The following is a 15161-nucleotide window of genomic DNA, read 5'->3' as shown; positions in this document are numbered from 1 at the left end:
AAAACTGATACCGTACCCCCCTCTCTGAGGAGGTTATGAGTGGCGCTGCTGACTGGAATGGCGGCTCTTCTATCAACATGCTTGCGCACCCATAAAAACTGAAACAAAAGCCACTCCCGAACAAGTGCGTAATAAACTGTCGGTACGCCGTAGCGTCCCTGATTTTTTCTTTGTCTTGCCGCAAATGGCGGTACACATTTCGTGTAAATAGACTATTCGATATTCGATATTTTGGCCACTATTCGGCATTACTCGATTCGAATTCGATTCGAGGTGAAATTTCACTATTCGCGCACCCCTAATAAACACACATAACTATAACTGTGTGCAATTGCCAAAGAATGCTAATCACAATAGAATACCAGCATGTGTGACTTCCAGAAAAATTTATCTTAAGCCTGCCTTAAAGGTGCTTGTGTGTGATGATCAGCACTTTACTACAAAACTTGTCAGCAGTGTTGGTTTTCAAGTCCATAAAACTGACTGGATTTTACAAAAAAGTATTGCACATTACAGGTACCACATGGACAATTGAAAAAGCAAGCCGCTTGTTTTTGCCCGTTCTTTTGTCTGTACCTGTTACAGACGTAATAGTTCACATGTTTCCACATTTCCAATTTTTACACACATACATTCTTGGTATTCTTTATTACGTATGTAATTTAAAGCTGGTTCATGCAACACTGCCCAATTCAGAGCGTGTTCATTTCACGGCTGGCGGAAGCAAGGCGGCACAGGGGTTATAGGAGAGCAAAGAAAGTACCCTCACAGGCCCAGGTTGCTGAAAATGAAGACATAACAGAAGAGTTGGATGCTGCTGTGGCATTGTCAGAACTTTCAGTAAGTTTTGATTGCAAAATTGGAGTAATGTGTTTCTTAAAACTGCCCCAAACAATAGTGGACACAACATCGCTTGCTGCTTTTCATGCTTTCTTTTTCACTGCAGACAAGAAAACAGGGACACAAAAACATTAGCATAATTTGTTTGTACATGTTTTACTGTCGCTATCGTTTTAACAGAGCTCAAGAAAAAAAATAATAGCTTTACCAAACCACACGAATGCTCTTAGCTGGCGGTGCCGATATGAAAGAAAATTTAGCTACACTATTTTCAAACTATTATTCGGGACGGCTCCTGCGATACAGTTACACAGGTCTAGAGCATTTCGTCTATAAAAAAGCATGTTTCCACTGGTTGAATTTTAACAAGGAACTAAAATATGATCTGTGTACTGTGGCATGTGACTTGTCATGTGCACTGCTGTTGCTCACAACAGTATCATTTGCTATAAAGGGACATTAAGGAAATACATTAAACCACGCTGAAAAATTTATTGAAACATTTTTTTTGAAAAGTTCATTTTTGTTAGCTTCACTGTAACGTAATCATTGGAAAAGGAATTTAATAGTGCATAACTTTCTCATCTACTCTTGTGTAAACTTGAATGTCATAGATTTCAATGAAGTGGTAATTGTGTTACAGCGATTGTTCTTAAGTGACGGTTGCTGAAAGGTACTCAGCTTAGTCTTTTGTTCGTTGAGAAAAAAGTTTATTGAGAGTAAGTGCAGTGCATATGCTCTTACTTTCTAGGTCCTTCAAGCAGCGGCCAGTCCAGCTGGTCCTTTCGACGAGGAAAGGATGCTTGTTTTGTTGCGAGCCTCGCTAAGTGAACGGAAACTGAGTCCTCCACCATGTTTGCCATGCTACTTTCTGAATGAAGACATTGTAAGTGTCAACACAAGAATCAAAAACTGTTGCATCTAATATATATTTAGCTAGTGAGCTAGCATTTTCGTATTTTCGATGGAGGCGAGAATGCTTGAGGCCCATGTACTTAAATTTATGTGCACGTTAAAGAATCCGGGTGGTTGAAATTGCCGGAGCCCTCCACTACGGCTTCAGGAGAACTTGGGTTTGACCGAGTTGGTGCTTACTGTCCGACATCTTGACTGCACAAAAAAAAAACGAGGACAAAGGGAGGTACGACTACACGAGTGGTGTCGTCGTACCTCCCTTTGTCCCCGTCTTTTTTGTGTGGCCAAGATCTCCACTAGGGCATCTCTCATAATCATATCGTGGGTTTGGGACGTTAAATACCAACAATTATTATTATTATTACTACTTCTTCTGCTGCTCTACCCAAAGGGGGGGGGGGATAGTCAATGTGTCTGTCTCACAGTATCGACTGTTAGTGACATATTCATTACCCTTGTTGCTGCTGTAAGGAGTATCACTTTATGTTTGCAGATCTCCATCGAAGCAGAGCTTCGATTTGAAGACAAAATGTCAAGTATGTTGGCACGGTTGCGCTTGGCAAAAGAAGTTGTGTCAAAAACCTGCGGCCGCGAAATGGACTTTGTTGACATTGATGATTACTTGAAGGGTAATCATGCCAAATATGCACTGATAACACTGGTAGGCTTTTCATTTTTCTGTTATTAGCCTTTTCCGCATTCCGTACTTTTAGCGGTTCTTCAGTAAATATGTCGTAAAATGTTGTAGTGTGCGTAAGGTGGGATATCTGTCAATTTCTTGGATGGAAAGAAATGGTGGCAGTGGCAGGTGTGTAAAAATCAGTCGTGGTGGTACTTACAACAGCAAAATAAACTAAGCTTTTAAACCAGGGTATAAGCACAATCAAGTCCAGCTGCAATAATGGAAGCCTTAGCTTGGCTAATGGGAATGCATATCTGTTTCAATATTTTTATAGGCTGATACTGCTGGTTGTCGTGGAGTGGTAAAGTCTGGCTCATTTGTTGTGGTAAATGAGAAATTAAGTGTCCGTGCATGATTGATGCACTCTACGGTAATACTTACAAGTACTACAGACCTAGGCACAAAACAAGAAAGATGAATGCTTGATAACAATGTTTGCTCGTCCTCGCAATAAAATGCAAGGGGAGCAGTTTTGTAAAGGCTTGTTCACACATCCGACTAGCACCGGTAACGTGACTTAGTCACAAAGCGTCTGTTCGTAAATTTTCACAAATGGCTGCATTAGCCCAGTCAATTGTTGCTTGATTTTTCAGTCGCAGAACTCTGAACCAGTCAGATAAGCAGGAACATTACGTTGGCTTAATTTATGGAGCATTGGTAATGCAAGAAAAAAATGTAGCACAAAACAACACTAGCATATTCAAGGAACATGGGTCCAGCGCTGGGAATAGCATCAGTCCCGTGTTCCTTCTCTGTCCTAGTGTTGTATTGCGTTACATTTTTTTTCATCCAAAGTCATGAACCAACTAGCCCCAGAAAATGTTTTGCTAAGGTAATGCAAAGCAACGTGAATCCTGTGCAGCAGCCGATATAGACCGCACACAGTCTTGAACACTGGTCACTTTGAGTCGCATTTTTACTAGTCAGTCGCAAATGTTTGCGTGACCAGTGCTATTTGCTAGTGAATGAGCCTTTATACTGGATACAACCAAAGGGCCTGGCAATTGCACCCTTATGACCCTTCAGTTCTGTTTTCTTTTTTCTTTTTTGCATAAGATTAGCGAAACGTCATTTCACCATAAAAATTATACCAATGTCACTTTTGTGCAAATCTTTAGTTGCCTGTGTTTAGTGGCGTCTATCCTTAAATGATGTTTGATTGTGTCAATGTAAGTGTATGTTGTAAATTGCTGTTCTTTATGGCCCTACTCCCGATTCATTTTGTAGAGCCTCCAGCTGTGGTCAAAGTAATGTAGCAAAATTTTATCATTATTTCTTCTTGCACGTTGTATTTAAGTTTTCAGATACGCTTTATATAGCACCATCCCTATTTTCAGAACACCGATGCATGATCACAATGTAGACAAGAAAGAAAGGATTGACAGCACTAGTGCTATCGTAGTGTCCTTTCTTTCTTGACTGTTCGCAATTTGCACTGGTTTTGGACTATGTTTGATCATGCCCATGTTTATGGTATTCTGTTTATATCAATGCATGACTTTCTGGGACACGCAGAACATGTCAAACGAATTTCTGGCAGCTATTTTCTTGAAAAAGTGTTCACTCAGGCTTCGTTCACACTTAAGCAGCAGGAGAGCAGAAAGGCCAGTGTGGGTTTAAATTGTGTTCTGTAGTGGTTCGCAACATTCACATTTGTTCTGCTGCCAAAACCACTAATTTCGCCCAGTCATGTTAGGCCATCAACACTGGTGAAGCCAGGTAGTTGACGGGTTGAACCCCCTTCCCAAAAATATTTGAATTTTCTATGTGTATATATAGACGTACACATACATAAAGAGTACTTGACCTCCCCCCCCGCCCAAATTCTGCCTTTGCCCCTGGAAATTCAGTCCAGTGATTGCATGCCACTCTTGCCTCTTTTCTGTGCCTATACCGTACCAAACTTTAGCTATGCATGCAGATCACACACAAGGTATAATTTTAACCTTTTCGACTTGTTTTTTCTGGAAAAGCATCGACAATAGCTGAAAAATGGACGTACTGGTAGGGGTGGCAGTAAGAGTGCCCGACTCTGCAAAAGTGAGATGTGCGAGACAGGCAAACATATCACCATTTCTCATGCTGTATGCTCCTCTTCCTGTGTCCAGTCTTCGTGCTGATTTTTCCATCGAAGTAGCATGAACCAGCTACTTCAGCAAAGTGTACTACCGACATATCACTGTTTCATCTTCCGCTCTGTCCAACTCCTTCACTATCTTAATTCACATTTGGCTCTTGAAGAATGCATCCGCGGAAAGGGAGAGGGTGGAAGTTTTGTCATGGAGCATGAGGTACTTTCTACGCATGTCGTGTTACCTCGTCTTTTGTTCGTGTGTATTAGCGCAGTTAATATGTCTTTAAGGTTTCTGATTGAATACATGAATTGCCTTGACCCCTTGGCAACCATTTTGTATTTGTAATTGCAAGTTTACATGCTAGTGCAGCCAAGGACCATCTTCTGGTAGAGCAGGAACGTTCCATTATTGCTCTAGCAAAGAAATCTGTTCAAGACCGATGGGACTCGCCACTTGATTTTCCATTTGCTTAGGTGGCCAATCAAGCGGACTACTAGCAAGTTCTGCTGCTTCCATCTGCTTCGAGCACTAGTGTGAATGCACCTTAATAGAAATCATGTTTCCGTCTATTCATTTTTGTGCAGACTGTACAAGACCTTTCTAATTTGATATCTATTTCAGGAAGACTTCTCTGACGAAGACTCCGCAATTCCTGGCCCCAAAGTTTTTTGGGGATTGTCTTCACAAAAAGTCTATTGTGGAAGCCCCAATGAGGTTATTGACCTGAAGCGTCTGACCTTAAACCGGCTGAATGCTATATTCAAAGCTCATTTACTAAGTGTTTGTTTTTATCACCGGTTACCGAAGAGGAAGTAGCCACTGCCATATGCTCACTAAAAAACAGCTCTCCAGGCGAAGATGGCATTGCCGCAATATCTATCAAGGCAGTTATTGACTCGATCGTCGCCCCATTTACCTACATATGCAACAGACTCTTCTTGACGGGAATTTTTCCATGTGCCATGAAAACAGCTCGCGTAACAATAATTTTTAAAGGAGGTAACAAAAATGAACTTCAAAATTATCGCCCAATATATATATTGCCGCTTTTCTCTAAGGTCGCGAACGCCTGATATATAAGAGGGTATATTCTTTTATAGCAAAACGAAATGTCATTTGTGAAGAACAGTGTGGATTTCAACCAGATAGATCAACTCAGACTGCTCTACTCCGTATTAAGGATAGCCTACTTCATAACTTTGAAAAAAAGCTGTACACTGTCGGAATATTTCTGGATTTCCGTAAGGCTTTTGATTCGATAAAGCATGACATGTCTAATTAGGAAACTGCAAATGTATGCAATACGCGGAATTGTGCTTCATCTAATGAAAAGCTATCTTTGTGCAAGAAAACAATATGTACAGCTTCATAATTTTAAGTCTGACTTGGGCGTAATTAAGTATGGGGTTCCCCAAGGATCGATACTTGGTCCTTTACTATTTATACTGTAGCGAAAGCTGCTCAGCACCACCGCATTCTTTTCTATCCCGTCTGCAGCCGGCCGTCGACAGCTCGCCTACGCGCGGCGCCAGCGCCTCCTCCTCCGTGTTCGGGGAACAGCGTGTTGTCGGGGCCGGCTCCGGGAATTAGCACCGGCGGCATGCTGCGTCTGCTCGCTCGGGGGCCCCCTTTTCCTCTTTCTTGTAGAGGAACGCGGGGGTGCCTCCTTCTCTCCCTCGTCGAGGGGAGCTCTCGTCACTCGCACGGAGTGAAAATAAACAGTCTTGCCCTGCAACTCCAAACCAGCTTCACGTCTCCTTTCTCGCTGCCTCCGGCAGCCGACATTCCCGGCCGCTACAAAATTGGTGACCCGAACGCTTCAACGAACACGCCGCGATGAGCTCCGACGACAACGCTGCTGCCTCCACGCCTGCGGTCATCGCCACAGAACTGAAGCTACCAAATTTTTGGCCGAAAAATCCAAGAGTTTGGTTCAGCCAAGTGGAGGCCCGTTTTCAGCTCCGGCATATCACCTCGCAGTCGACAAAATATCTTCACGTCGTCGCAGCCCTGCCCCCCGAAATCGCCGACGCTATCGACGACATTTTGGTTTCACCCCCCGCGCAAGAAGAATATGACACCCTCAAAAAGACGGTGCTGGACCGCCTCGAGGCGCCTGAAGAAAGCAGACTGCAGCAGCTCTTGTGTCGCGAAGAGCTGGGCGACCAACGACCTTCCCAACTGCTGCACCGTATGCGGCAACTACTCGGTGTGCACGCGCGTCAGGACGGCCAGCTCCCACTTCTTCGTGAACTTTTCCTGCAACGGCTCCCCCAGTCGGTGCGCGTGGTTCTCGCGGGTTCAAATGAGACGTCCCTTGATCAACTAGCGCAACTTGCCGATCGCATCACGGAATACTCAACTCCAACCTTTGCGCCCATAGCTGCTGCAAGAACACATGAGCAACCAGATCGACTGTCGCGCCTTGAGGAGAAACTGCAACACCTTACCGAGACCATGCAGAAACTTGTGCTATCTGGCGCTCCCCAACAGGACGAGCAACGACGCAACCGATCCCCTTCAAGACACCCAAGCTCTTCCCAGAGAAGCCATGCACGAGATACACAGGACGGAGTTTGCTGGTACCACCGTCGTTTCGGCACGGGTGCTAGCCGCTGCACTCAACCTTGCTCGTTTCCGGGAAACGCTCCGGCCAGTCGTTAACGGCGGCTTACGACATCGGCCCTCCACCCAGCCGCCTGTTTTTCGTAGTCGACCGCGTAAGCAACTCGCGCCTGCTAGTCGACACGGGAGCCGAAATCTCTATTGTCCCGGCAACCCCCGAGGATCGCCGACGTAGCAAGAACATATCGTCGCTGCAGGCAGTGAACAACACTGCCATCGCTACGTACGGCTTCCGCTCGCTGACAATAGACGTCGGACTCAGGCGCCTGTTTCGCTGGGTATTCGTGGTGGCGGATGTTAATTTCGCCATACTCGGAGCAGATTTTCTCAGCCACTTCAACCTGGATGTGAGCGTACGTGACCGTTGCCTCAAGGATAACAACACATCCCTCAAAGTACGTGGTTTGGAGTCAAACATCTGCTCATCTGGCATCTGCGCCTTCCAGCCAGTATCAGCCTACCACCACGTCCTGGCCGAATTCCCCTCGCTCACCAAGCCCCGCAACACGGAACAGCCGGTGAAACATAACGTGACTCACCACATCGTCACCACCGGGCCGCCAGTCACCGCCCGGCCACGACGGCTGTCCAGCAAAAGGCTTCAAGCTGCACGCAGGGAGTTCGAGCACATGCTGCAGCTGGGAATTGTTCGCTCTTCGTCTAGCAACCATTCATCGCCGCTGCACATGGTGCCTAAGGACGACGATTGGCGCCCGTGTGGTGATTACAGAGCCTTGAACGCATCGACAACGCCGGACCAGTATCCTCTGCCACACATTCACGATTTCAGCGCGCGGCTGGCAGGTACGAAAATACACAGCAAGATCGACCTTGTAGCGGCATACCACCAAATCCCCGTCGAACCGCAGGACATACCAAAAACAGCCATAACAACTCCGTTCGGCCTGTTTGAGTTTGTCCGCATGCCCTACGGCTTGAAAAATGCCGCACAGACCTTTCAAAGGTTCATGGATGAAGTCACCCGGGGTCTTCCTTTCATCTTTGTCTACCTGGATGACATTTTGGTGGCCAGCAGAACGCCTGCGGAGCACGAAGAGCACCTCCGCCAGCTCTTTCAGCGTTTGGATGAGCACGGTCTGGTGTTGAAACCTCAAAAGTGCGTGTTTGGAGTAGAGGCGCTCAACTTCCTCGGCCACCACATCACTGCTGAGGGCATTATGCCATTGGAATCGAGGGTGGAATCCGTCAAGAAGTTTCCAGCTCCAACATTTTTTCGCAAGCTGAGGGAGTTCCTCGGGCTCTTAAACTTCCACCGGCGCTTCATTCCGTCTTGTGCTCGAGTGTTCCAGCCATTGACCGACCTGCTGCGCCGAGACGACCAAAAGGCACCAGAATTTTGTTGGTCTGACGAACACCAGAACGCTTTCCAGAAAGCTAAGGACGAGCTAGCCGCGGCTACCCTCCTAATTCATCCACGGCCTGAAGCTCCTACACGCCTCATGGTGGACGCTTCCTCCACATCGGTCGGAGCAGTGCTGCAGCAACAGGAGGGCGCCCAGTGGAAGCCACTGGGCTTCTTTTCGAAACGTCTGAAGCCTGCAGAAGCACGGTACAGCACTTTTGGAAGAGAGATGCTCGCAATCTATTGTTCCATTAAGCATTTCCGCTACTTCCTCGAAGGCCGCGAGTTCTACATCTTGACAGACCCCAAGCCCCTCACCTACGTATTCAAAAACAACAGTTCCTCCTACTCAGAACGAGAGATCCGTCAGCTCTGATTCATCTCCGAGTTTTCTACAGACATCCGCCACGTTCCCGGGGTCGAAAACGAAGCAGCTGACGCCTTGTCTCGCATCAACGCTTCCGGCACAGAAGTCCTGGACTTCGAAGCTATGGCCGCAGCTCAGCGGGACGACCCCGAGTTGACAAGACTGAAGGGAGGGGGATCTTCACTCGTGCTCTCGGAGGTTGCACTTCCCTACGTGCAGAGCACGATAACCTGCGATACCTCCCTGGCAGCACCACGACCTTTCGTCCCACTGAACTTTCGCCGAGTGGTATTCAACACTTTCCACTCCATCAGCCACCCAGGTGTCCGCGCCACCCAGCGGCTGATAACGCAACGCTTCGTTTGGCCCGGAGTCAATGCGGACGTGCGACGATGGGCTCGGACATGTGAAACGTGTCAGCAAGTGAAAGTGACTCGCCACAATCGGGCTGCACTACAGAAATTTCGGACTCCTGAGTCGCGGTTTGACCACGTTCACCTCGACCTCGTGGGACCACTACCGCCCTGCCAAGGATTTAGGTACCTGCTCACATGCATCGACAGGTACAGCCGGTGGCCCGAAGCTATACCAATTGCGGACATATCAGCTGAGACCGTCGCGCAGGCCTTCATTCAAACATGGGTGTCCCGCTTTGGCTGCCCCGCCCGCATAACAACTGACCGGGGACGGCAATTCCAGAGCAACCTCTTTTCCGCACTTTCAACGCTCCTCGGCACGAAGCTGCAGCATACAACCGCCTACCACCCCGCCAGCAACGGAATGGTTGAGCGCTTCCACCGGCAACTCAAAGCCGCACTGGCAGCGAAACTCGACCGCCAGCACTGGGTGGAGAAGCTCCCGCTCGTTCTTCTTGGCCTACGCTCAACGGTGAAGGAAGACCTCGGCTTCAGCGCAGCGGAAATGGTCTACGGCTCAACAGTGCGCCTCCCGGGAGAATTCTTCTCCGACCAGACACCTTCCGCCCCAACAGCCTCCGATCACATCGAGAAGCTGCGCGCATGGCTCGCGCAACTCAGGCCAACAGCACCTCGCATCGCCCGCAACAGGAAAGTTTTCACTTTTCCTGACATGGACTCTGCTACCCATGTGTTCGTGCGACACGACGCAACGAAGCCGCCCCTTACTCCGCCGTACGATGGCCCATTCAAAGTTTTGGGACGTACTAACAAAACCATCGCAATCGACGTGCGGGGGAAACGAGAAGTCGTCGCCGCTGACCGCGCCAAGCCTGCTAATATTGAGGTTTCCATTCAAGCAGCCTCTCACGTACGATTTCAGTGCTAACCATTGGACTGTGACCTTTCACTATTCAGCCCGTAACTGCTGTCCTTCTTTAAAAGCTCCGCAATCTAGGGGGGGAGCTTTGTAGCGGAAGCTGCTCAGCACCACCGCATTCTTTTCTATCCCGTCTGCAGCCGGCCGTCGACAGCTCGCCTACGCGCGGCGCCAGCGCCTCCTCCTCCGTGTTCGGGGAACAGCGTGTTGTCGGGGCCGGCTCCGGGAATTAGCACCGGCGGCATGCTGCGTCTGCTCGCTCGGGGGCCCCCTTTTCCTCTTTCTTGTAGAAGAACGCGGGGGTGCCTCCTTCTCTCCCTCGTCGAGGGGAGCTCTCGTCACTCGCGCGGAGTGAAAATAAAGTCTTGCCCTGCAACTCCAAACCAGCTTCACGTCTCCTTTCTCGCTGCCTCCGGCAGCCGACATTCCCGGCCGCTACAATACTTTACATCAACGACATAGTAAGTATTCCTTTCACATCAAACATAGTATTGTACGCCGACGATACCAATGCATTCTTTTCTGGTTTAGATCTCCGCGATATTGAGATAACCGCAAATTTCTGGTTGGATGAACTAAAATTATGACTTACAGTTAACCAGCTAGAACTAAACATAAAAAAAACTAAATTTATGCTCTTTAAGCAAAAAAATAGGCCTGTAGATCATGCTATCTCTTTGATTTTCAATGGGGAAAACATTGCGCAGGTAAATAAGATTCAATTTCTTGGCGTATCTTTTCAAAGCGACCTTAGTTGGTCTGACCATGTGGACAACCTTCGAATGAAGATATCAAGGTCGATCGGTCTAATTCGACGCTTGCAGCATCTACTTCCACGGAGAGTTAAACGGCAGATTTACTTTTCTTTTATCTACTCGCAAATCATGTATTGCATTTTAGTCTGGGGTACGTGTAACAAAACAAATAGAGAAAGTATAATTCTTCTCCAAAAACTCGCACTAGGTCTAATAACTACCTCGGTCCGAACAAACACGTCTCTTTTTCGTGTGTATAATGTACTGCCATTCCCAGAGTGCTATAGGATGCAACTAGCCATGTTAATCTTTAAAAAAATTAAAGATAATTTTCAGATTTTTTCTGATACATATTTAAGCAGAGGTCTTACATATAATCTGCGTACTGTTGCGTTGGTCGGGCCAATGTGCCGGACCAACTATGGTGTACAGTCACTTGATAACCAAATTGTTTTATTGTGCAACAAAATTCCTGAAATAATTGAATACGCTAGGGAGGCTACAAACATTAGAGAATTTAGGAAGCGAATTATGAATGTAATAAATTCAACACAATTCTAGGATGCATGTGTTGAAACTATTTAATGTATGTAATATATTTAATGTAGTCATTGTTTTAACATTACACTTAAATTTCTATGTATTTCAATATATGTTACATGGTGCTGATTATAGTGCATTTTGTATTTATCGCTGAGGAACAGCTTTGTTTGCATCTTTATCTTTGTCCAATGGCTTTCGTATTCCTCGTTTATTTTGCTTTGTATATATATTGTATATTCTATACGTTGTCTTGCTGTACCTGCCCGAGGTGCCTCACGAAGAGTGGGCCAAGTCAGGAGACACACTCTCCTTTTGCCCCCTTCGTGGGCATTTTGTGAAAATGCCCAAAATAAATGAAATAAAAAAAAAGTATTCATCCTTGGAAAAGGCCCTCATTTTATGCCTAACAGTTTACTACGTAAAAGACCTTACCTATCCCTCGGCATTTGGACAAACTCTAGGACTGCTTCAGAGTGTTTTGGTCAAGACAGACAAGTTTCCCCAGTGCTGGGCAAACAGCAAGCTTCTGCATATTTTGCGCCAGTTAAAGTGAAGCTGGATGCACAACTTGTTACATTTTCAGTGTACTCTTTCAAGGTGCTGTTAGAGTGTACTAGAACAGGGGAGTGCTTGGAACGAGCTTCTAAAAGTGAAACCGAAACAGGGTCCATCTGCTTGTGGCAGTGCAATCGGTAGTCTGCAATGCATCGTCATTTAAGAGTTATCCTTTGTTTCTTAAAACTAGCTTGAGTTACTACGTGTTGCCACAAAAAGTAACGTGAAATGTGAGGTGAAATAGAAATTCTACAGCGTAATTATTTGCAGTACCACCGCACAGCATTCAACAACAACGTAAAGCATGGCTTCCGAGATGTTTGTGAACGTCAAACTTGAAACGGCAATTCACATTTTATGTTACTTTCTGTAGCTACACGTAGCAACTGAAGCTAGCTTTAAGAAAAAAAAAGATACAGCTATAACAAGTGACACTGATGATAAAAACACCATCTGCAACTGCATTTCGAACCTGCATCTTTTGAGTGGGAAGCAAGCATTCCACCAATGCACCACTTTCGTGGAGATGCGCACGCACACCGCTGACGGCAGCACCACAAGTGGATTGACCCGGTTTGGGCTTGACTTTCTGTAATGCGGCCGTTCCGACGACTCCCCTGTTCTAGTACACTCTAGTGCTGTGTTACACAAGCAGCGTTTGATTTTAAGAATATTATTTCTTTACTGGAGAACAACATTCTTACGACAGTGCATAACTAGCATTCAACTAGCTTTCAGATGTTGTGCAAATGACGCAGGACAAAAGAGCGATGCAGGTCACACGCATGCGTCACTCTTTTGCCCTTTGTCATGTGAGCTATGCCTAAGGCTTTTTGTATGACATGCTTGACGTGCAATTTATGTTAACAATTAGATAGGCAGTGATATCTTCTGTCATTTATTTGCAGTTGTGAATAAATGCCCTAGATTCCAAAATCATATAAAGATACTGGAAAGCTTCACAGTACCCTAAATATTTTAATGTAACATGCTTTTATGACCAGCTTTTTTTAGTTTCACAGAAGCTATACCAAGTCGTGTTAAGACACAAAAAGTTTTCGTGAGGGAGCAGAGTGTTAATACATTTTCATGCTCACTCTGGCCCACCTGTAGCTTGCTCACGAGTATTAGCTCATGGGGCAACTGAGTGAGCTGAAAGGAGTGCTAAAACATTGTGTCGTGGCTCTATGTGGCCTTTTTTTGCTTTTCTTCTTTTCTTTTTTTATGCCACCTGATACAATTTTGCCTCTAGAAACATAACTGAAACTTGTCTCTAAAACACCTGTTGATAAGAAATTTGTCATCATGCTCTGAAATATATATTTTTTTCTATGGTTTTGAAATTTTGTGTTCGTTTAAGGCACGAGATTAAAAGAGTGCTTCATCAGCTCTACTTTAGGGTGTATGTTGGGAGCACAACTTTTCTAGTCATTCTTCATCGCGCTATCGGGTCGAAATGATATGTTCGAGAGTAAAGTTACCACTAATTTGTACCTTAGGCCACTCTAGGCATGTAGCTATAGTAAAAAGAGGCCAGCTGGATCTCGTGCCTTTTCTAGAAGACTGCCTTCCTTAGTTTCAAGAGGTGTGAGGTTGAGTAAACGCAATAAGTGTTTTATTGACACAGCACCTGGTTTTGCTTTAGTCGTATGTCCTGATAGTGGTGAGAGTTTATTGATTCTCTTGGTCTTTCAGTATGGGCACACGGCAAGCTCTCAGTGCCTTCAAGTGTTTTTATTACGCCCATATAAGGCGATTACAAAATGTGTATCACGAAGTGATGTGATATTTTCAAGGAACAGCTGTGATAGTCCTACCCTTGTGAATAATAGTGCTCAAGTCGTTGTACTCTGGCGTTGGTGCATGGCAAGCTTTCTGTGCCTTAAAGTGTTTGTATTATGCTTATGTTTCAAAATGAATGTCACTAAGTGCCATGACATTTTCTAGGGAACTGCTGTGATATGGCTCTGCTCCCGTGAATAATAGCGCACAAGTCATACTACATGTGATCTTGTTCAGTTCGTACACTGTGCAGAAAGGGACTCCGTACGTGCAAGTGCATGTCTTTGTGTTAATGTGACGATTCTTACTGTGCGAGTTTTAATAAACTGCGATAAAATTGTTTGTTGTACGTGTTCATTGAAGTACATGAATATGTCATGCAAGCAAACTGAAGAACAGAAGCAGTGCATACAGCACAAACATTTCATTTAATGGTACACTGCTTATAGTCAATCAAAAACAATTCAAGAAATCTTGTGCTACAATGCTCGGAAAATGATAAAATTGACAGGGAAGTAGAGGCAGTGCACTGGTTGAACATACGCCGGAAGCTGTAGTGAGTAATGTTGTCTATTGGAGTGTAACCGAAAAAAAAATCGATTGTATAAGTAAAGTCCCGGAAAGCGAGGCCGACAGTTGCAGATGTGCTAATTCCTTTCAGTACTCTGCATGTGCACTTAAGTATTTTAGTGGAGCCAATCTTTCAACTCCATGAGAGTTGCTCAAGCACTCCTGCATATAAACAAATTATTTTCACGAGTATATATAGGCATATAGGCACAAGGTGAGCAATCAGAAATGCCGAAAGGCTCAAATACCTTTTCAGTAGAGCTTCTTTTTATTTAAGAGAAATGTTTGTAAACAATGTGTGTGGTCTTATGGTGCACATTGCCTCTGATATTTACTGGAAATTTGATATGAAAGCTGATGACTGAACGTTTATTAACATAAGAGTGCCTAGTCTGCGACCGTGCTGTATACAACTGATCAATATTCGAGAACAAGGTAATGTGCCAGTGACAAATACACGTAGGCAAGGGCAAAACGGTGGTTGAAACGGCCTCCAACTGAACCTGAGAAAGTGGGATGAAGGTCGTCAGAGCTTCGGCTCTCACGGTCAAACTGGTACTTAGCCGCAGTTATGTACTCGTTAAACGCAACGTGTAGGGATAAATGCTGTCTTCAAATGTGCTTTTCAAACCTTTCAGGATAAGCGCTGTCAGATGACGTGCGCAGCTTTCGCCTGAATAACGCGAGCTGTGCCCGCGCATTACACGCATACATTGTTCATTAATGTATGCGTGTTCATCAATGTGGCGTGAGCATTGACATGCGCTGCTTCGAATATGCTTCAAAACGCTCA

At 45.6% G+C, this 15161-nt stretch overlaps 1 long non-coding RNA gene across 1 annotated transcript; it reads left to right on the top strand.

Annotated features, from left to right (window-relative positions):
• The first annotated feature begins 700 nt into the window (after positions 1–700).
• LOC119402352 (uncharacterized) lies at positions 701–2572 on the top strand. Its single transcript, XR_005185760.2, has 3 exons — positions 701–840; positions 1592–1726; positions 2249–2572. It is a non-coding gene; the product is annotated as an uncharacterized LOC119402352 (long non-coding RNA).
• The last annotated feature ends 12589 nt before the right edge of the window (positions 2573–15161 follow it).

Source organism: Rhipicephalus sanguineus, chromosome 8 (assembly GCF_013339695.2).
Source record: "Rhipicephalus sanguineus isolate Rsan-2018 chromosome 8, BIME_Rsan_1.4, whole genome shotgun sequence".
Taxonomy (NCBI): Eukaryota; Metazoa; Arthropoda; class Arachnida; order Ixodida; family Ixodidae; genus Rhipicephalus; species Rhipicephalus sanguineus.
Note: the sequence above shows the minus strand (reverse complement) of the source record. Positions and strands in the feature narration are given on the sequence as shown.